Below are 23,982 nucleotides of genomic sequence, written 5' to 3' on the forward strand. Positions count from 1 at the left end.
GCTGTTGCAAAACTACAACTCCCAGCATTCCCAGACCGCCAAAAGACATGTTGGGAGTTAGTTTTGCAACATCTGGAGGCCCACAGTTTGGAGACCACTGTGCAGTGGGGTCCAAACTGTAGCCCTTCCAGATGTTGCAAAACTACAACTCCCAGCATGCCCAGACTGTCCAGGCATGCTGCGAGTTGTAGTTCTGCAACATCTGAAGGGCCAGATGTTACAGAACTACAACTCCCAGCATGCCTGGACTGTCTGGGCATGTTAATTGGTCCCCAGCTGCTAAGTGTCATCGGTCAGCTGTCCAGAACCGCTGAGATGACGTTTCTATCACCATGCCAACGGACATGGTGATAGAAAATGTATTGGACGTGTATACACGTCCATTTGCGGGAAGGGGTTAAAAATACTGGCAGGGTGTCTAAAATACCAGCTGTGCTGGTAAAATACCCTGTGTGTGTGACATGGTTGTAATAATTATTGGGGAGATTTATCAAAACCTGTGCAGGGTAAAAGTTGATCAGTTGCCCATAGCAACCAATCAGATCGCTTCTTTCATTCTTTACAAGACCTCTGAAAAATAAAAGTGATCTGATTGGTTGCTATGGGCAACTGGTCACCTTTTCCTCTCCACAGGTTTTGATCCCTGATTGTCTTCATATCTAGGATGAGAATCTTCTGACACAGTGAGTAGCCGACCATTTCTGGGCATAAGACATCAGAACTTGCTGGGTGCCCTACGGTTGCCTTGACAACTGTCCCCCCAGCATCAGCCGCCTCTCACCTCACCACATGGGGCAGATCGGGCAGCAGTTGGACACTTCTGTCATCCACATTTTGATAACACTATTTTTCACACACACAAATAAAATAAATGAGTCAAACAAGTCAAAGAACAGTTTAAACAAAGGGAACTTTATTTATTATTTACAAAAATGTTTGTGTAGGGATTTTATGTAACCTCCATCACTCACAAAGAGCGGACAGTAACTAACTCAGGACAGGAAAAACCTCCAGAGGGGAGGAAACCTGTAGGGAATCCATGGCTACTGTACTGCCCTTCCTCTGGGCATACTAAAGGAGGTTACCTCTAGAATTTGGGCAAAGTGTCAGTGTATGTGCTGCCCCACAGCCTGGAAGGTGTGCATCTAAGATAGGAAAAGAAAAGAGAGATTAGTTACATGTTTATTATAGAAATGCACATGGAACTGGACAAAAAGATGTGATACTTACCAGTCACAGGCGGGTATGAATGTGTATTCCTAGGTTCCTACAGTTTAGGCCCCTCACCAATGACAATGGTGATGACATCACATGTGTGACCTCACGGGAGTTCTATTTGAGTCGTGCTGCTTTCTGATTGGCTGAAAATCAAAAAACCTTTTTAACATATTCTGCATGACTTATCTCAGGGATTTTTGGCAATTTTTATTAAAATGGCGCTACTCCCTGTGGGTACATTATATTTGTTTCTCCTAACCATCATTTGGTGGCCCTGATAGCCTGGGCCCATAGGTTTCTTACACAGATCACTGCGGCTCTGGCAGGCTCAATGGGGGAGATTCATCAAGACCTGTCCAGAGAAAAAGTTGCAGAGTTGCCCATAGCAACCAATCAGATCACTTCTTTCATTTTTGAAAGGGTCTCTAAAATATTTATGGGCAACACAGCAACTTCTCCTCTGGACAGGTTTTGATAAATCTCTCCCAATGCGCAGCGCTGGCTGCTGGGACGTCTGACGAGTGATGCCCCTGACATTGCGGTGTGGAGCGGAAGGACATTATTGGTCAGACGTCCCGACAGCCAGCGCTGCTTATTGATTTAAAGTGGTTGTGGCTCCTGCAGCCAGTTCAAGATCAGGCAGCATAGGCCGAGATTGACATACTGCATCAGTGATCCCCTGTGGCTGTCCAGCAGCTGCAAAACTACATCTCCCAGCATGCACTGACAAAAGGCCAAAGGCTGTCAGGGTATACTGGGAGTTATAGTTTTGCAACAGCTGGACAGAAATCTGTCGGAAGGGGAGAAAAAAAGATAAAGCAATGTGGGCTTTGAAAATGGCCACACATAAGTTTTTTTTTAAGGATATTGGTCACCCGCCCACCCCCACTAAACCCGATACACCAGGTTATATAGTGGGCGCTGGTCACGTGAGCACTTGTGCCTACTGAGCGATCACATGGCCAGCACCCATGAATAATCAAGTCCAGCCGGCGGGCCCACCTCCAGCGTGCAATTAAGACGCAGGAAGAAGCGGACCTTCAGATGGACGCCGCACCAGACTACAGGTACGCATATCGGTCAAAGAGCTTGCATCGGTCTCATGTTCACCTGCACTATAACCCTGTGTATCAGGTTTAGTGTGACTGAATGGGTGACCGTTTTCCTTTAACCTGTTGGGGACGAAGGGGGTATGCATACGCCCTTGCGTCCTGGTATGTAAGGACGAAGGGGGTATCCATCTGACCGTGGGAATTTCGGTCCCCGCGCAAATGCCTAGGGGGGTCATCAGACCCCCCCATGTCGGCGATCGGCGCAAATCCCAAGAGAATTCACACTTGCGATTTGCGCCGATTCCGGGTCATTACGGGTCTATGGTGCCGGAATATAAGGGGGATCGCGGTTGTCTAAGACACCTACGATCCCCCTGAAGGGATAGGAGTGAGGTGGCAGGGGTGCCACCCCCCCTATCCCTGCTATTGGTGGTCTAGATGCGACCACCAATAGCAGATCGGGGGCGGGGGGAGGGTTAACTCTCATTTTCCCCATCCTGCCCACCCACAATAGGCGGGGCAGAACTGGGAAAATGAAGAGGACCGGCGCCGACATCCACTTACCTGTCCGGAGGCAGCGGAATGACGGTGATTGGCGGGCGGCGACGGTGATCGGCGGGTGTCGTGCGGCAGAAGAGGACGGCTCCCTGGATCCGACGGAAGACGGTAAGTTGCCTAGCAACATCAGGAGGGCTACAGTGGTCTCTAACCTGTAGCCCTCAAGATGTTGCAAAACTACAACTCCCAGCATGCCCAGACAGCTGTTTGCTGTTTGGGCATGCTGGAATATGTAGTTTTGCAACAGCTGGAGGACTGCAGTTTGAGACCACTATACAGTGGTCTCTAAACTGTATCCCTCCAGATCTTGTAAAACTACAACTCCTAGCATGCCCAAACAGCTCTTTGCTGTCTGGGCATGCTGGGATTTGTCGTTTTGCAACATCTGGAGGGTCACAGTTTGGAGATCACTGGGCAGTGGTCTGTAAACTGTAGCCCTCCAGATGTTGCAAAACTGCAAATCCCAGCATGCCCAAACAGCTGTCTCGGCATGCTGGGAGTTGTAGTTGCGTACCTCCAGCTATTGCATAACCACATCTCCCAGCATGCCCTTCGGCGATCAGTACATGCTGGGAGTTGTAGTTTAGCAACAGCTGGAGGCACACTGGTTGGAAAATACTGAGTTAGGTAACAGAACCTAACTGAAGGTTTTCCAACCAGTGTGCCTCCAGCTGTTGCAAAACTACAACTCCCAGCATGCACGGTCTGTCAGTACATGTTGGGAGTTGTAGTTTTGCAACAGCTGGAGGCACACTGGTTGGAAAATACTGAGTTAGGTAACAGAACCTAACTGAAGGTTTTCCAACCAGTGTGCCTCCAGCTGTTGCACAGTCAGCACATGCTGGGAGTTGTAGTTTTGAAATGGCTGGAGGTTTGCCCCCCCCCCCCATGTGAACGCACAGGGTACATTCACATGGCCAAGTTTACAGTAAGTTTCCTACTTCAAGTTTGGGCTGCGGTAAATTTTTTGCCGCAGAGCAAACTCCTAGCGGGAAACTCACCGTAACACGCCAGTGCGAATCTACCCTAAAAACACTACACTACCACATAATAAAGGGTAAAACACTACATATACACCCCCTTACACAGTCCCCCCCAATAAAAATGAGAAATGTATCATGCGGCAGTGTTTCCAAAACGGAGCCTCCAGCTGTTGCAAAACAACAACTCCCAGCATTTCTGGACAGCCACTGACTGTCAAGGCATGCTGGGAATTTAGCAACAGATGGAGGTACCCTGTTTGGGAATCACTGCCGTAGAATACCCCTATGTCCACCCCTATGCAATCCCAAATTTAGTCCTCAAATGCGCATGGCGCTCTCTCACTTCAGAGCCCTGTCGTATTTCAAGGAAACAGTTTAGTGCCACATATGGGGTATTTCCGTACACAGGAGAAATTGCACTACAAATTTCGGGGGGCTTTTTCTCCTTTTACCCCTAATGAAAAGGAAAAGTTGGGGGCAACACCAGCCTGTTTGTGTAAAAAAAAAAAAAATTTTTATACTAACATGCTGGTCTTGCCCCATACTTTTTATTTTCACAAGCAGTAAAAGGAAAAAAAGACCCCCAAAATTTGTAACGCAATTTCTCCTGAGTACGGAAATACCCATATGTGGGCATACAATGCTCTGTGGGCACACAACAAGGCTCAAGAGTGAGAGCGCACTATGTACATTTGAGGCCTAAATTGGTGGTTAGCACAGGGGTGGCATATTTTACAGTGGTTCTGACATAAACGCAAAAACATAAATACCCACATGTGACCCCATTTTGGAAACTACACCCCTCACGGAACGTGACAAGGGGTATAGTGAGCCTTAACACCCCACAGGTGTTTGACGAATTTTACATTAAATTTGGATGGGAAAATGAAAAAAAAAAAGTTTTCACAAAAATGCTGGTGTTACCCTAAATTTTTCATTTTCACAAGGTAAGGGACCCTTTCAAGCCCCCGAAAATTTGTAACCCCGTTTCTTCTGAGTAAGAAAATGCCCCATATGTGGATGTAAAGTGCTCTGCTGGCGCACTACAATGCTCAGAAGAGAAGGAGCACCATTGAGATTTTGAAGAGAAAATTTGTCCGGAATTGAAGGCCACGTGTGTTTACAAAGCCCCCATAGTGCCAGAACAATGGACCCCCCCCCCACATGTGACCCCATTTTGGAAACTACACCCCTCATGTAATGTATTAAGGGGTACAGTGAGCATTTACGCCACACAGGTGTCTGACAGATTTTTGGAACAGTGGTCCGTGAGAATTAAAAATTGTATTTTTCCTTTGCACAGCCCAATGTTCCAAAGATCTGTCAAACGTCAGTTGGGTGTAAATACTCACTGCACCCCTTATTAAATTCTGTGAGGGGTGTAGTTTCCAAAATGGGGTCACATGTGTGGGTGTCCACTGTTCTGGCACCATGGGGGGCTTTGTAAACGCACATGGCCCCTGACTACCATTCCAAACGAATTCGCTTTCCAAAAGCTCAATAGCGCTCCTTCTCTTCTGAGCATTATAGTGTGCCAGCAGAGCATTTTGCTTCCTAACACGGGGTATTTCCATACTCAGAAGAGATGGGGTTACAAATTTTGGGGGGTATTTTCTCCCATTACCTTTTGTAAAAATGGTAAATTTGGGGAAAAACTGCAATTTAGTGAAAAAAAAATTTTTTTTCAATTACACATCCGATTTTAACGGAAAGTCGTCAAACACCTGTGAGGTGTTAAGGCTCACTGGACCCCTTGTTACGTGCCTTGAGGGGTGTAGTTTTACAAAATGGTATGCCATGTTTTTTTTTTTTTTTTATGTTCTGGCACCATAGGGGCTTCCTAAATGTGACATGCCACCCAAAAACCATTTCTGCAAAATTCACTCTCCAAAATCCCATTGTCGCTCCTTCCCTTCTGAGCCCTCTACTGCGCCCGCAGAACACTTGACATACACATATGAGATATTTCCTTAATCGAGAGAAATTGGCTTACAAATTTTTGGAGGCTTTTTCTCCTATTACCACTTGTAAAAATGTAAAAACTGGGTCTACAAGAACATGCAAGTGTAAAAAATGAAGATTTAGAATTTTCTCCTTCACCTTGCTGCTATTCCTGTGAAACATCTAAAGGGTTAACAAACTTACTAAATGTCATTTTGGATACTTTGAGGGGTGCAGTTTTTATAATGGGGTCATTTGTGGGGTACTTTCAATTTGAAGGCCCTTCAAATCCACTTCAAAACTGAACTGGTCCCTGAAAAATTCTGATTTTGAAAAATTTGTGAAAAATTGGAAAATTGCTGCTGAACTTTGAAGCCCTCTGATGTCTTCCAAAAGTAAAAACATGTCAACTTTATGATGCAAACATAAAGTAGACATATTGTATTTGTGAATCAATATATAATTTATTTGGAATGTCTATTTTCCTTACCAGCAGAGAGCTTCAAAGTTAGAAAAATGCAATCAAATTTTTGCATTTTTCACCAAGAAATGATGAAAATTTACCACTACCATAAAGTAGAATATGTCACAAAAAAAACAATCTCGGAATCAAATTTATAAGTAAAAGCATCCTAGAGTTATTAATGCTTAAAGTGACAGTGGTCAGATTTGCAAAAAAATCTCCCGTCCTTAGGGTCATAATGAGCTCCGTCCCCAAGGGGTTAAGCCTAGGAAAAGATGGTATTTTTGTTTGAGTTTTTTTTTTTTTTTGCCAAAAAATTAAAAATAAAAACACCAAAAAAAATTGTCCCCTCATTTATTTTCTCCCAAGATGCTATTGGGGTGTGCCACAGGGTGTGAGGTGTATGGGGCAGATGGTATAGCCCAGGGGCAGATGTTATTAACCCCTAAATGTTTGTGATGCCAGGGTGTGGCTTTCCCGGTAACCACCCAAATGGTAGCACCGCTAACCCTAGGTTAGGCAGGGTAATAATAGTCCAAGACCAGGTTAGGGTTAACGGTAGTTTAACTGAGGTAGACAGATAGTACAGTCTTAATAGCTAGGCCAGGATCCCAGAGAGGTGACCAGTAACACAACGGGCACCATGCAGCTTGCTGGGACTTGCAGTGTTCGGACAGACTTTAACTCAGCCATACTGACTATAATAGACTGTACATGACTGTAGGTAGTGGCAGCAGACAGAGACAACTTGACTTACTGACATGTGGCTGCTGGTTAGGCTTGAGGCCTCCAGATGTGCTGGACACTGGCTCTGAGAAATCTGGACTGAACTTGACCTTAGCAGAGAATGTGGTGGAAGAGAGAGATTACAATGGATCCCCCTCTTTATAAAGGGGGCTGAGCAAGGAGCCCATAGGTCAAGCTGCAGGTCATCTGGTTAGCTGGTGCTCTCTCGGTAACAAAACATGTGACAACATTATCGTGACTAACTCAAAGGTCCTTAAAGGTCCTTTATCCATAATACATCTAATATACAGATAACACAATGGGGGAGACACTGCATGAGAGCCCCTAGGACACAGAGGGACTCAACCTGACTGGGCCTAAGTACTGTACGGGACTATATCCCGTACTGGGATATCACACCATCTTTGTGTCATTTTTGCCAAAAACACTGGTGGAGATTTATTAAAACCTGTGAAGAGGAAAAGTACAGCGTGTGTTGCATTTATGTGGCGGCTTTCCGCTGGCAAAGAGCACCTCCTCTGGAAAGACCAAATGACTTCATCCAGAGCATACAACAGTACTGAAAAGCTTGAGATTTTTATTTAGAGGTTACTAGCTGAGTACCCGGTGTTGCCCGGTTTTTCCTTCCTAATCCTTGTTGGGGAGGAAAATAAACAAAGGAGGAAGCTTTTGACTTCATATCCCGTCCTCATATATTGTTGTCATATCCCGACCTCCTATCCTGACCTCCTATCCCGACCTCCTATCCCGACCTCCTATCCCGTCCTCCTATCCCGACCTCCTATCCTGTCCTCCTATCTCGACCTCCTATCTCGTCCTCCTATCTCGACCTCCTATCCCGTCCTCCTATCCCGTCCTCCTATCTCGACCTCCTATCCCGACCTCCTATCCCGACCCTTAATATGTGTACCAGTTATTGAAATATCTCCAGCCGTACGGAAGTTATATGGGAACATAAATTTCCCATTGATTTGCATGGGATTTTAAACAAAAACCCCGACCCTCAAAAATGGGGGTAGTTAAGGGTTAAATTAACTATCCTATATTTTAAGTGGACATATAAGTAACATGTGCCCAAGTATTATCGAAATATCTCAAGCCGTTTGGAAGTTATGCAGTAACATATATTTCCATATGACTTGAATGGGACTTTAAACATAAACCCCTCCCCTGGCAAATGGGGGTGAGTAAGGGTTAAATCACCTATCCTATGTTTGTTGTTGACATATAAGTAACAAGTGTGCCAAGTTTCATGTTAATATCTTTAGCCGTTTGGACGTGATGCTGGAACATACACACATACATACACACATACACACACACACACACGTTGAGTATATTCATATATAGATTAGCAAATCTGTTTAACTTTCTGGCACCTGCTAATTTGAAAACAAGTTTTTTTTCTCTGGAGTAGGCCTGCACGATATATCACAATCACAATAGAATCACAATTGCGATATGTCGATTTGGCCTTTGGGAAAATCCTATAAGCACTTCTGCGGCGGCAGCATCGGCAGTGGCTCCAGGGATGGCGGCAGGGGCTTCCGTGGCCACAGCGAGTTCAGCGGACAACCGGCACAGCTGTCCATCTGTTCAGTGTTGTTAGGTGCTTGGTGTAGTTAAGGTGATTGGCATTGCCATCCCTCAAAGTACACCATAGCCTCAAGTGCACTGCACCCCCTATCCTATGGCAAATGATTCATATACATACTGGGTGGGAATAGGGGCGGGGCAGAGGTGGGGCCAGGGGTGGAGTCTTGCTGGGGCCCTTGCTTTATTTGGTCCGGGGGCCCTGAGTGGTGTCAGTCTGCCTCTGATCATGGGAGGTCCGACTGCTGGGGATCCCTGCGAGCTCCAGGCCAGCACAGCGGCATTCAGGAACACGGAAGCCTGGGGTTTCCATGTTCATAATGTTACACCATGCCCCCTCCATTCATGTCTACAGGAGGGGGCGTGATTACTAGTCACGCCCCTCCCATAGACATGAATGTAACGTGTGTAACGGTGGTGATTGCCCATCATCTGGCACGGAGGAAAGTTCAGAGCCGCGATCACGGGGGGTCACTGCGATGTATTCTTTGGATAGGGGATAACATGTCTAGGGGTGGAGTACCCTCTTAAGGGAATTCACTTACTCCCAGTGCTTCCTCCCACAAGGCACTGAACAATAGAGCAACACAACAAAGCCATAGAGTGTGGAGACTACACTATGCCAAGCCAGGCACATGCAGAGGAGGAATTAAGCTAATTGAAAAAATTTTGCTAATTTTGGGGTTTTCATTTTTACGTAGTGCATTTTACAGTAAAAGCTTACATGTTGTCTTTATTCCGTGGGTCGATGATTAAAACAATACCCATGTTTACATTTTCTATTATTGTACTATCTTTAACCCCTTCCCGCCCCAGGACGTATTTATACATTGCTAGCTTGTTAGTGCAACTGGAAGTATGCATACATCCTAGCAATCTTCTGCTCTGCGTGATGTGCTGCAGGAGATCGACGGCGGGACCCACCTGTCAATCACATTAGCCCCATAGATGCTGTGATCAGTCCTGATCACGGAATCTATGGGGTTGACAGGGAGAAGGGGCTCCCCATGTCCACCAACGGTGATCCCGCAATGCGATTGCGGGATCCCCATTGGTTGCCACGGCAACAGAAGGCCAGCTGATGGCCTCCTACCTGCCTAGTACCGCAGCCTGTGAGGTCCAGCCATAGGCTGGATCACACAGGCTGTTAATCAGTGTACACTGACAGTTATACTGTGCTGCAATAAAGATGTACTGCAGCATAGTATAACAGGTAAAGAACGAAAAGTAAAAAAATAAAAAGGTTTAAAATAAATTAATAAAGTGTAAAAAAAAAGTATAAATACCCCTTTTCCAATAAAACCATATATTGTCACCCCAAGAAAAAAACACCCAAACCTATACATAGTAGGTATTGCCACGTCTGTAATGACTTGTACAATAAATTGATAATTGTATTTATCCCGCACGTTGAATGCCGTAAAAAAAAAGAGTAAAAGAAAAGACAAAAAGGTAGCATGAATCACAAAAAAATTGTACCAATAAAAAGTACAGCTTGTCTTGCAAAAAATAAAGCCCCACACAATGGCCTTGGCCGAAAAAAAAAAAAAAAAGTTATGGCTGTCAGAACATGACAACACAAAAAAGGGAAAAAAAGGATTTTGTTGAGAAAAGAGAAAAAAAAACATAAAAAGCTATATAAATTGGGTAATGCTATAATCGTACCAAACCAAAGAATTAAAATAACATAATTTTTATCATACAGTGAATTCCATTAAAAAAAAAATTAAAGAAATGCCAGAACTTTTTCACATTTTTCACAATATTTTGGAGTTTTTCACAAAAAATGCTGCATAAATCAACAAAGATTTACCACTAATATAAAGTACAACATATAGTTTACAAAAACTATCTCAGAATCGAGTCGCTAAGTAAAAGCATGTCAGAGGTATTACCCCTTAAAGAGACACAGGACAGGTTTAAAAAATTGGGCTTGGTCATTAAAGGGGTTATCCAGCATAAGGTGATTTTAGTACGTACCTGGCAGACAGTAATGGACATGCTTAGGAAGGATCTGCACTTGTCTTGGGTTAAATGGCTATGTCATGAGATTACCATAACACTGTGGCTAGCTTTTTGTGAACTTGTATTTCCTGTTTTCAGTTTTCTTGTTTGCCTACAAATCCCATGATTCCATTTCCTCCTTCCCACTCATCAGCCACCCCACCCATTGAAACATAAATGAGCTGCAGACCTGTGGTTTTCAATCAGGGTGTCACCAGCTGTTGCATTATTTGCAGATTGCTCTCTCCACCCATTGAAGCAGACAGGCTCCCTGTCATCAGATGACTAGTGAGTCAGGTCTCGACCACATTGCAAGCTGGGAAAAATCTGAGACAACAGTCATTTTGTATGCTGTTAAAAATAAATATTGGGGTGAAAATCAGATAAGAATTGTGAGAAAACCGTCACACACAGGTACAGACACTATATTATGAACTACACTAACTTTACAGCCCCTGTAGCATAGTCAAATAAATTCCTGGAATACCCCTTTAAGGTAAAAACAGGTGGCGTTAAGGGGTTAAAAGAAGTCACTTTTTTTTTTTACAAAATGAGTATGCACCATTCATCAAATGGAATCATAGACATAGGGGGAGATTTACCAAAGGGAAATTCGATCTGATTGGTTGCCCATAGTAACCAATCAGATCGCTTGTTTCATTTTTCAGAAGCAATCTGATTGGTTGCTCTGGGCAACTCGGAAACTTTTCCTCTGGACAGGTTTTGATAAATCTCCCCCATTATGTTTAAATGGTATGGACATTTCTGTACAGGACAATATTAAATGTGGGTTTTTTTTATTTAAAAACTAGGAAAAGAGGGATGGTTTTCATTTTAATTAGGAGAGGAGCTTTTCTATCCTTATTTTATTATTTTATTTACACTTTTTAATTCTCCATAGCGGACTATTATATGCAATCATTAGACTGCTAACACTAAACAATGCTATACTATTTCATAGCATTACTTAGGGTCATTGTTGAACTACTAATAGATAGGGTTGCCACCTTTCTTGCAAGAAAAAAAATGGCCATGCTAATTTGCATAATTAATTATATATGCGTGACATAACAGGAAGCTTTGCCCATGTCCAGTCACGTTGCGTCACGTACCAGTCCAGCGTCAGCAAATTAACCGCTCACCCTTCAGAGCCTGGCAGTGAGGTTCATAGCGGGAGGCAGGGGTGGATTGACAACTCATGGGGACCCCCGGCAAGAGTGGATCATGGGGGGCTCCAAGAGCCGCTCACCCATGTGTGAGCCATACCTATATAGATGGGCTGCCCACATATAATAAAATGATCACTGTGATGTGTACTGTTAATAAAAAAAATTTAGCGCTATGTTCGCAATATTGACGAATTCACAAATATGCGATATTCGCGATAAATATATGCATTTTGAATATTCGCGCCCAACACTACTGGTTGATATCTGTTACCACTGGTTGGCTCTATTTAGTATCCACTTTTCTGTGCATCCTCTGGTTACTCTCCAGCCTCAGTTTTATCACCGTTCCTCCTGACAGACCATGGTTAGGTACAGGTTCCGGCTGGTATTTATGTAATATGCACAACTATCTAAGGTGAGCACAATGTATACCAAGCTTTTTGACCACATCACACTTTTCTTTCTTACATGGAATAAAGAATTAAAATTTCAATTCTATAATGCAACTTGGAAAGAGGAGATATACCTCTCGAATCGCATTCAGTACCGTTATAAACAATAAACCCATATATAAATTTGACTTTCTTGTGACCAGTCCCTATACTTTGAAGCAGCAAGCAGAGGAGGGACAGGATGTCGCCACATATGGAACTAAGCAGCCAATGATATGTGTAGCGACACACAGGACGGGACTCACAAATGGCCTGTAGCGGAGGTGCGTAGCCAACGAGAAAGCACAATGCAAGAACAAATTATTTTCAGGTGCCAGCCGATGGTACTTCAAAGTATAGGACAAAGAACGAGCAGAGGCCGCACTCACCATCCAGGTCTTTATTGCAGTCCGGTAATGCTAGCGGTGGTTACAGGCGGGGGAGCAGGGTGGAGGGCGGGGACCCGGAACATGCTGTTTCGTGCGTCTCAGCGCACTTCCTCTTACCGGCTAGAGGAAGTGCGCTCAGAAACAGCATGTTTCGGGTCCCCGTCCTCCACCCTGCTCCGCCGCCTGTAATCACTGCTTTGTCCTATACTTTTAAGTACCATCAGCTGGCACCTGAAAATAATTTAGTTTTGCCAAAGCTGTTCCGCCTCCTTGAGGTTCACCTCTACCTGAATTCTCTGTTTCCCATCCCAGACTATGGCTGGATACTTGCTGCCACCATGCTAAATGTTTGACACCAATTTGCTACATGTTGATATCGGTTTTGCGTTCTCAGTGTAGCTAAGTGAGTGCATTTATTACCTTTCGCTACACGTAGCACCTTCAATCTGGTAGCAGCACATTTTTTTTCTTCCTTTTTTCTTTGACAAATTTCAGAATTTATATAAATGGTGCGTGATGCCAGTGTACTGTGAACCTGATGAAAAAGGCAGCAGCCCCTTTGAAATGAGTTGTTCTAAATTTTTTCAATTATTATAAAAAAAAGACTTGAACTCAACTGGATCCTTTTAAGTAGAGTATTTTTATAGCAGTACGGCTTAATGCTACCTCCGCTGTGGTCATCTTCAGACAGTCAATCCCTTTAAGATCCAGTTTATTTTTAGAAGGTCGGAGGGATCCATTGCTTGAGGTTACTCCCACTATGCGAGTTGCCACTTGACAACTGAACAGTGGCGACCACCCTCTGAATAGACCAGAGACTGAAGCAATGTCCATATCATGACTGTCAAATGAGCAGTCACCACTGCTAGGGGTACTTAGTGGAAAACTTTTTTTTTTTAATGTTTTAATTTTTTTTTTTATTAACTGGTGCCAGAAAGTTACAAACAGATTTGTAAATTACTTCTATTAAAAAATATTACTCCTTCCAGTACTGTCCAGAGCAGGATAGGTTTGTTATGGGGATTTGCTCCTACTCTGGACAGTGCCTGATATGGACAGGTGTCAGCAGAGAGCACTCTTCTGGAGCATACAGTAGCTGATAAGTGCTGGAAGGATTAAGATTTTTAATAGAAATAATTTACAAATCTGTTTAACTTTCTGAAGCTAGTTGATATGAAAAAAATGATTTTCCACCGGAGTACCCCATTAATGAAATGTGAACCTGAATGTTCTCCCTGTTGAAAGCTAAAGGTTGCCATACATTTTCATACATTTTACCTTAGTATAAGGTATATGGGCACCTTAAGCAGTGATGACTACATACCGTATTTTTCATCCTATAGGACGCACCGGCATATAAGACGCACCCAATTTTAAAGGTGCAAAATCTAGAAAAAAAAATTCTGAACCCAACAGTGATCTTCAACCTGCGGACCTCCAGATGTTGCAAAACTACAACTCCCAGCATGCCCGGACAGCCGTTGGCTGTCCGGGCATGCTGGGAGTTGTAGTTTTGCAACATCTGGAGGTCCGCAGGTTGAAGACCACTGGTAGGAGGTAATACTCACCTGTCCCCGCCGCTTCGGACCCGTCACCACTCGTTACCACTGCCCTGGATGTCGCTCCATCGCTGTCGCCGCGTCCCTGTGATGTCCCCGACGCTCCGGACGTCTTCTTCCCCGGGATCTCCGTCGCTGTCATCACGTCGCTGTCATCACGTCGCTACGCACGCCACTCCTATTGGATGATGGGATGGCGTGCGCGACGACGTGATGATGTCGAAGGAGAGCGCCGGCCATGCGTCGGATCCCGGCCCGGAGCAGACACCGAAGAGGCAGGTAAGGTCCCTCCCGGTGTCCTGTAAGCTGTTCGGGACACCACGATTTCACCGCGAACAGCCCAACTGAGCAGCCGGGTTAGCGTCCCTTTAGCTTCAGACGCGGTGGTCAGCTTTGATCACCACGTCTGAAGGGTTAATACAGGGCATCACCGCGATCGGTGATGTCCTGTATTAGCCGCGGGTCCCGGCCGTTGATGTCCGCCGGGACCGACCCGATAGGTGTGTATTCGCCGTATAAAACGCACCAACTTCCCCCCCCCCCACAGTTTTGGGGAAGAAAAAGTGCGTCTTATACGGCGAAAAATACGGTAGTTAACAATTGCAATTTTGGTGCTAAAACTAACAGTACCAAACATCTATGAGAGCTGAACATTTTTAGTCAATGCCACGGATCCTCTTTAAAGGGGTACTCCGGTGAAAAACTTTTTTCTTTTAAATCAACTGGTGCCAGAAAGTTAAACATATTTGTAAATTACTTCTATTAAAAAATCTTAATCCTTCCAGTACTTATTAGCTGCTGAATGCTACAGAGGAAATTCCTTTCTTTTTGGAACACTGATGACATCACGAACACAGTGCTCTCTGCTGACATCTCTGTCCATTTTAGCAACCATGCATAGCAGATGTATGCTAAGGGCAGCATGGTGGCTCAGTGGTTAGCACTGCTGTCTTGCAGTGCTGGGGACTTGGGTTCAAATCCCACTAAGGACAACAATAAATAAAGTGTTATTATTATTATAATAACGTCAGCAAAGAGCACTGTGCTCGTGATGTCATCAGAGAGCATTCCAAAAAGAAAAGAATTTCCTCTGTAGTATTCAGCAGCTAATAAGTACAGGAAGGATTAAGTTTTTTTAATAGAAATAATTTACAAATATGTTTAACTTTCTGCCACCACTTGATTTAAAAGAAAAAAGGTCACCGGAGTACCCCTTTAAGCCAATTTAATCAGATTCATTTTTAAACACGAGGAAGCATTTTAGGGAAAAATGTATGGAGTGCAAATAAGATGTGGCTAGAAAATGTCATCTGAGCGTATTGTAGGTCAAGTAAGCTTTCATTCAATGGAACATATAAATAGTATCTTCTGACTCTATACTGTATAGCCAGTCCTCTTGGGAATCTGTTTTACCCGCACACACTTTAACCCTACACAGTCTGGATGAGGTGGAGAATGATTTATAGAATTCCCCCTCCCCCTCCCATACTTCCTAGAATGAGCTTCGAATAGAAATTCACTCTGTAGATGAAATCGTGGCCTTCTACGACATGTGATCCAATTAATCCCCCCACCCCCCAATCTTTCGCAAGGCTAACAGGTCTGAATAGGTGCACTGCTCATTGAACTTGTTATGCGGTCTCTTGGGGCTAGCTTGTGAATTCTTTATACTTTCATTTCCCACCTCTAGTAATCTATCCTGGGACTGGAAATTGGAACAGCACTTAGAGTCCACTGATTCATTTCTGGGCTACCTGGATCTTCAACATAATGCATCCTGATAGTTAATAATATCATGCTGCCACATGGAGGCCGAGGTTATGAATGGTAATTGCATTTCTGATTAAGTAACTATGCGCCATGCATGATGATTTCATAACAAGGTGACTTCAGTACAAGGCTCCTCTTACTTTGTTCCGCCATCTGCTCTATCAGCCTTGATTTGTGAGTCGATATTGAGCCTAATAATGTCCATGACTTTACAAACAAACTATAAATGTCAAAACGCATAAGTTATGTCATCGGATCAGATGGCGTGGTACGTGTCTACGGTATTATACAATTGCTCATAGATCTTAAGAAGAAAAAAATAAAGAAAATATACACAATGTGATGAAAAACATTCCACAGTACGATATATTTTTTATTTGATACATTGTGCACAACTATCAGCTGCCAACATCAATTGCCTGGAAAAGCACAGAGCGTTCTGTGAAATCAAATGACAAAAAAAAAAGTTTTATTCGCTAAAAGTGTAAAGAAATCCATTCATACTTTACACAGCAATAATAGAAAGGCGTTTTCTGCTTTATTATCATTTGTAGTGGAGAGAAGATATACAGTGACCCCCGACCTGCGATGGCCCCGACATACCATGATTTCAACATGCGATGGCCTCTCAGAGGTCATCGCATGTTGAAGGCAGCATCAACATACGATGCTTTTGTATGTCGGGGCCATCGCATAAACGGCTATCCGGCAGCGCAGACTGCTTCAGCTGCCACCGGATAGCCATTTACAGTGTCCCGTGAGCTCCGGTGATGGTGACATTGAAGCCAAGGAAGAAGCCCGGAAGTACAATGAAGAAGCACAAAAAACTAAATTTTTTCCTCATGCATGACACTCACTTGCATGACGAGAGGTTCTGTGCAGAATAGCACTGTAGAATTCAGGTCCATTAACAGAGGTAATATGCAAGGGGTTAGCAAGCCGAGTCACTGGAAGCTGGTGTTTATGGACCAGGGAGGCATCAATGAAGTCACCAGAGGAACCAGAGTCCAAAAAGGCAGAAGCAAAGAAAGAAGTCTTGGCAGGAGTAAAAACTTGGACCGGAGTGGACAAATGAGGAGAAGTAGAATTCCCACTTAGGGTCATCACACTCACTTGTCCTAGATGCTAGCATTCTACCGGACGCTGAGAACGTATAGAACAGTCTTTGAGAAAGTGCTCCAGACTGGCACAATTTAATCACAAATCCTCATTGCATCGACGGGATCTCTTCTGTTGTGTTAGGTGAGAGCGATCCACCTCCATAGTCTCTTCGGCAAGAGGCAAAGAAGAAAGAAGAGGAGGCTTGTGCTGGTTCTTCAAATACACTGCGGAATTCTGCTAGGAAGGCTGGCAGATTAGAGTAGACCGGATCATTATGATCCCTGAGGGGAGTAGCCCAGGTCAGGGCTTTTCCAGACAATAGACTGACCATAAAGGCCACCTTCGTTCCGTCGGGAACTGATCCGCCATGAGCTCCAAATGCAAGGAACACTGTGTCACAAAGCCTCTACACAACTTTGGATCACCTTCATACTTCGAGGGTAGGGATAAACGAAGCTTGGATCCGGATACCTCTGCAGGAACAGGTGGAGAAACAGGAGCAGGTTGCAGCTGCTGTTGTTGCTGCTGTACGGCTAGAAGCTGCTGCATCATGGCAGACAATTGATTCAGTTGTTGCACCTGGTGGGCTTACTGCTGCAACTGTTGAGCCACAATGGTAGAAAGATCTGAAACATCAGGCAGAGGCACCCCAACGGGATCCATGGCGGGATCTTACTGTAAGACTCATGGCAGTAGGCAGTAGCACTCAGAGTGGTAGTGAATCCACTGGACCTGTGTGGTAGATGACGTGGACCGTGCCAGGGAACGAAGGTGAGGGACGGGATTCACATGTGGGCGCATCCCGCAATGCGAATCCCGGCCCCGCCGGCTGAGGAGGGCAGAGAAGGAAAGCGCTCACGGCCAGCATGTCTATCCGAAGCTCTGGACGTAACAGTCTCCATGGTAAGGTTTTTGTCTTTTTGCTGAAGACAAAGATTTGCAACAGGGTTGTTGTTCCTGGAGAAATACGCCAAATGGAAAAGGATTTAGGTAAACGAGAAAAATGGTCAGAACTGGCAACTGACATTTAATGTGGATAAGTACAAGATAATGCACCTGGGATGTAAAACCCAAGGGCAGAATAAAGACTGTGATACAGTCCTAACCTACCCATCAGAGGAAAGGGGTTTAGAAGTCTTTATTTCAGAGGACTGAAGGGTAGGCAGACCAATGTATGTTTATAATATTGTAACCTGAGGCCATTGTAAGAGAGACCACTGTACAGTATGCTCTCCCTAGTGATGGCTGTAGGCATACACACATTTCATCATTTAGCACTACATCTTTTCAATAGGTTTGAAGTGATAGAATAACAAAGCTCCATATTCTATAAAGATTGATTTCAAAATATCACATGCTACACTTACTGTACAAAGGACAATGGGTAAAAAGATGGGCAAGACGTAAGGATGTATAAACAGAAAGACCTTGCTAGACCAAACCCGTGTTCAATGCTTATCAACAGACACAACATGAGTATCAACAACTACCAGTAAGACATTTCCCCATTCTCTCCTGCTATGCAGGTAATACCACTGAAGCAGTAGTGTTAACCTCAAGAATCCTTCGACTCATCATTCATCATCAATAATCATCAATCATCAGAAGAGCATACATGGCTAATTGATGGTTGAAGCTCCATTGAAGGAACAATCTTCTAATGAAGGATCAATTCTTAGACACAGCCATAGACATTACAGTTCATACTGGTCGTTACAAATGATTTCTCTGTTAATATTCTGGCAACCTCAAAAGTATATTCTTCATATTCATATGTTCTGAACAAAAAATCTTTCTTTCAACTATTGGGTGAAAATTTCAAATATGGCTGACTTCTTTTCAGATGATGGCAGTCTACCAAAGGTCAGCTAAATTTTTTGTTTGTTGTTGAAAGTCACCTGTGGAATTTGGCTGAAATGTCCTTTTATTATTATTATTTTTTTAACATTGATGTGTATGTGAAATTTTTTTTTCAGATCAACTGGTGCCAGAAAGTTATACAGATTTGTAAATGATTTCTATTTAAAAATCTTAATCCTTCCAATACTTATCAGCTGCTGTACACTACAAAGGAAGTAGCTGTGTAGTTCTTTCTAGTCTGACCACAGTGCTCTCTGCTTCCACCACTGTCAGGAACAGTCCAGAGCAGGAGCAAATCCCCATAGCAAACCTCTCCTGCTCCAGACAGTTTCTGGCACGGACAGAGGTGTCGGCAAAGAGCACTGTGGTCAAACTGGAAAGAACTACACAACTTCCTCTGGAGCATACAGCAGCTGATAAGTACTGGAAGGATTAAGATTTTTAAATAGAAATTATTTACAAATCTGTATAACTTTCTGGCACCAGTTGATTTGAAAACATTTGTTTTCCACAGGAGCACCCCTTTAATATGACCTAGGTTTTGGCCTCATGATCTATTTGGATTAACTCCTTTTTTTAATTCTCTTTTTACTTTACATTCTACATTAACAATCTATGAAAAAAATGATAAATGAGTGAAAGTTTATAATTTCTATTTAGATTTTTAAATAAAAATACTATAGACAGCTTATTTTGTTGACAGTGGCCACACAGTGCACAAAGCCGGGTGAAATAATGGAATCAGACTGATATTTGGTGAATGTCATATAATGAACTCTAGGTAGAATAATACTACTACTATATTATTGAGCAATATTTAAAACAGAGAGAAAAAAGAAAATAACTTTCTATTAGCTGAGAAAAATGACAGAACTTTGATTACTAAGAGGAAAATTGTCACTTCCATGAAAACACATAAAGCCATGCACAATACATCCTAAAATCCACAGATCTTACATAGACCCGGTATTACGTTGTAGTGTTGCAGAATGCTGTAGAGAACATTGTTCGTCATAGCTGTCTTTATCGTTTAAGGCTCTGCTGAAGATTCCCTTGGAGAGCGGACTGATAAGAGTGACAATTCTCCAACAGATTGGAACCAATAAGTGTGCAGCGACCCAGAAGTATAGGAAGCTTCAGAACCTTTACAAGATCATTCACACAGAATTGATACAATTCACAATAATGGCCAAAAAGATTGCATTGGCAACTGGAAAGCTTTATGAGCACCTGCCACAAGCCTGGAAAAAAAATGGCGCGTGAGCAACTAATGAGAAGATAAAATCTATCAATCGGCAAGACCTGATACAAAGGCACTAAAACAATTCCTCAGCACAAGAAATGTTGGCATCCAAACATGTCAAGTCAACTTACTGAAGAGCTTCCTGCAGTATGACAGTAAATAGCTCCCAGAGGTGTAGGTCTATCAGAAGGGCTACATCTGAGTATACACAAACCTTTCCAGCCCAGTAATGGTTGCCAAGTTAAAATCAATATATAGTATAAAACAGTATCTATACATCTGCATAGTCCTGGGGTAGCACCTGTTATGGGCTGTGGAGTACACTTAATACTCTAAGGCCAGCTGTACAGATTTTTATAGCATATTTTTCCCTTTCATTCCTATAAGTTTCATTAGGATCAATTCTTTTTACCAGATTCCTTTCCCCCCCTCATTTATTTATTTATTTTGTTATATCACATTTTTTATTTGATTTAATATGATATCATTGAGGTTGTATTAAAAAAAAACTGATGGCAATAATTTCAAGCTGACATCTGTTTAAAAAGGGGTACTCCGGCGCTAAGACATCTTATCCCGTGCAAGATCACTTGCTGCGTGCAAGATCACGGGGTCCCCAGCGGCGGGACCCCCGCGACCAGGCATCTTATCCCCTATCCTTTGAATAGGGGATAAGATGTCTTAGCGCCGGAGTACCCCTTTAAGTCTAGGCTCCGTTTACACATCATTTTTTACCTACATCAGATGCATAAACGAAGTGTTCAGATGTATACTGTAACATATCCATAAGCTTCTGTTGTGCAGGCATATGATAGGAGTGTGTCTTAAAAATTTTGACAGGTATTTATCTAGATATCCCAGACATGAAACCAGATGCCACAATGTTATTAGAACCACAAACAAGTTTTGAAGTGCATAAATATATATATATATATATATAATATATATATATATATATATATATATATAGTGTTGCATAGTTTGTTAGGCTGAAAAAAAGAGAAGAGTCCATCAAGTAAAACCCTACGGTGTTGATCCAGAGGAAGGCAAAACCCCCATAAGGCTGATGCCAATTGCTCTATGAGGAAAAATTCCTTCCCGACTCCAATATGGCATCAGAATGAATCCCTTGAACTTGTTTATTGAGTCAGACATCACAACATCATACGGCAGAGAGTTCCATAGTCTCATTGCTCTTGCACTAAAGAATACCTGTCTGCCATGATGGTGAAACCTTCCTCTAAACGTAAAGGATGCCCACCCATCCCAGACTTTATTAGCTTGGCTAGCAGCTGCCTGGCACTGATCAATAAAGTTGAGCTTACTGTCCACCATTACCCCCAAGACCTATTTAGTAGAAGTTTTTCCTAATGTTTTATTATTTAGCACATAATTGTACATGTTGTTTTTCTGGCCAAACTTTACATTTATCCACATTAAACTTCAGTTGCCCTGTTTGTGCCCAAGCCTCCAGCTTCCCCAGCTGCCTCTGTAATATTATGTCATCCTCTTCTGTGGTGACCACCCTACCCAGTTTAGTGTTATCTGCAAATATATAAATTCCCTTTAAAGGGATTGTCCAGTGAAGAATATCATATACCCAATCCACAGGAACGCGGTGTGTCTGACCGCGGGGGCCCTCTGCGATCTCCAGTAGGGTGTCGGTCTCCCCATCCCCCTTGTGATCATGTACTTATCCTGTGGATGACTTTAGAAAAATTGCTTGCTTATCCGTACAATATGTCTGGACTGCAGTTTTCCATTGAAGTAAAAACAATCAATGATTTCATATTTGTTACATATAGATTTCATATAAAGCCAGACCCATTACATGAACACTCCACGACTGAAGATTGTATTCCAATATACTGTACTCTTAAAAAATATATCCTATACTGAATGATTGCAAATACCTTACACTTTATAATGTGAAGTGTAACGAACGTTACTGAGTGCTACACGCTTGTTGTTTTCACAATTGACTCTTGTGAAAAGGTCATTGAGAATAAAGACGCACCATCCGTTCTCCTAACACATCTTCTGTGTCCGGCTCCTCAATGGCCACAACCAGCTAATGGTCCCTTTGTGCTGTGATTTTGGAAAAGTCACATTAGTTCCAGGTCAACATCTAAGGTAATGAAAGTTTCACAAAGACACAGATGAAAAAGATAGAGGTTAAAGGTTAAAATCTGTTGTTTTTCTGCCTCTTTCAGTTTAAAGAGTTTAGGGACATCAGCTACAAGTGAGACATTTTTATTTTATCAAGTTTTTTTTCATAAAGTATGTTTGCTTATATATTATAGTAAGATAGTAACATAGTTTGTAAGGCTGTAATAAGACATACGTCGATCTAGTTCCACCTATTTCCCTGCAGTGTTGACCCAGAGAAAGGTAAAAAAAAAAAAAAAAACATGTGGTGTAAGACAATTTTCCACATTTTGGTGACAAAAAAATCCATCATTCCCGACTCTAAATAGCAATCCCTGAATTAAAGTTTTCTCCCCATAAATATAGTATCCTATAACCTGCAATGTCCTTACTGTCAAGAAATCCGTCCAGGCCCTTTTGAACTTTTACTGGGTTGACCACTTCCCATGGCAGAGAGTTTTATAGTCTTACTGCTCTTACAGTAAAGAACCCTCATCAGTGTTGGTGTAGAAACCTTATTACCTATCAGCACTTGATAAAGCTTTATGTGAAATCAGTGTTAAATGGTAAGGTGAATGTAAATTATTTTCTGGCACTTGTACTTTAAATTATATTACATACTAGTATTCTGTGTATTATATGATATTTTAGTATCCTTGTACTCTGCATTTGGTACCTGTTCTGTTGTAAAGATGGGGAGCCCACAAGGAGGATGGGGGGTATAGTATAATTTGTGAAGTTGTGGTGACACCACGGTCGGAAGGAAGGTGTGATGTATTTTTCATGACACCAGGGCACCATTAACCTACATGGTCTAAGGATGAGATAGCTTCTCCTGGACCAAGTGCGGGGACAAGGATGACACTGATGCAAGATTACAGATAACTATCAATACTGTTGCAGGAATTTGTAAATCTGTGACAGTACCATGCTGACTGGAAGACTTTAGCCTGACTGTAAGTTGGACTGAAGAGAATGTTTTCCCCCGAAATTTTAGGCTCACTGCTGGGCTTTGACTTTCACCAGAGCGGGGGGGGGGGGGGGGGGGTCTTGAGATTGGGGTGGCTGCAGAATTTGGTTTTCTCCTCCTTAGGCTTCCTCTGACTTCTTCACACACTTCTCCACACAGCACTGAACTGTACTACCTTCTGGCTGAACTTATACTTAGACTGAACAGCTCCCCCTGCCCTACACTACATAAAAGCCAATGTGGGGGTTCTCCCATTGGGAGGGTCAGCATCACCTGGCCCCTCTGCAGTATTCCCTTAAGGGAACAGTCCTTAATTCAACACAACAAAGCACAGGAATACAACACAATGTAATAAATTACATTATAAAGTGGCGGGCCCAATGCACAGACAGCAGGGATGCCTAAGGCAATAATTAGCCCACAGGACAGCATTTGGTGCTGGGACACCACATGTCACATATGGCTTTGGGGCTGGCTAACTCTATGTGTCCCCCTGTGGACCCAGGTAACTTTTTTAAATGAGGTTCTGCACAACTGTAGGAAGTCTATAACCCGGGTATACTTTAGTAAGGTGAAGTTACAGTCTTTTGGATGGATGCTTGAAATTTTGTCACGGTTGCTTTAATAACAGTAATACTGACAGTATATGCTACTAGCCCATTAGGGTTGCTAATGGAGTATGTGGTCCAATTAGAATACTTTACTGGGGATGACCAACACAGCCTGGATGACTTGTAAATATACGTGAAGGATTGTACGGTTACTGATGTGTAAGCCATGCAG

At 43.0% G+C, this 23,982-nt stretch overlaps 1 long non-coding RNA gene across 1 annotated transcript; it reads right to left on the reverse strand.

The window, feature by feature from the left end:
* Positions 1 to 891: 891 nt before the first annotated feature.
* Positions 892 to 1,463, reverse strand: LOC130290985 (uncharacterized). The gene is made up of 2 exons (XR_008847759.1): positions 1,231 to 1,463; positions 892 to 1,145 (listed from the first exon to the last, which is right to left on the reverse strand). It is a non-coding gene; the product is annotated as an uncharacterized LOC130290985 (long non-coding RNA).
* Positions 1,464 to 23,982: the final 22,519 nt, after the last annotated feature.

This window comes from Hyla sarda, chromosome 9 (genome assembly GCF_029499605.1).
Source record: "Hyla sarda isolate aHylSar1 chromosome 9, aHylSar1.hap1, whole genome shotgun sequence".
Classification (NCBI taxonomy): Eukaryota; Metazoa; Chordata; class Amphibia; order Anura; family Hylidae; genus Hyla; species Hyla sarda.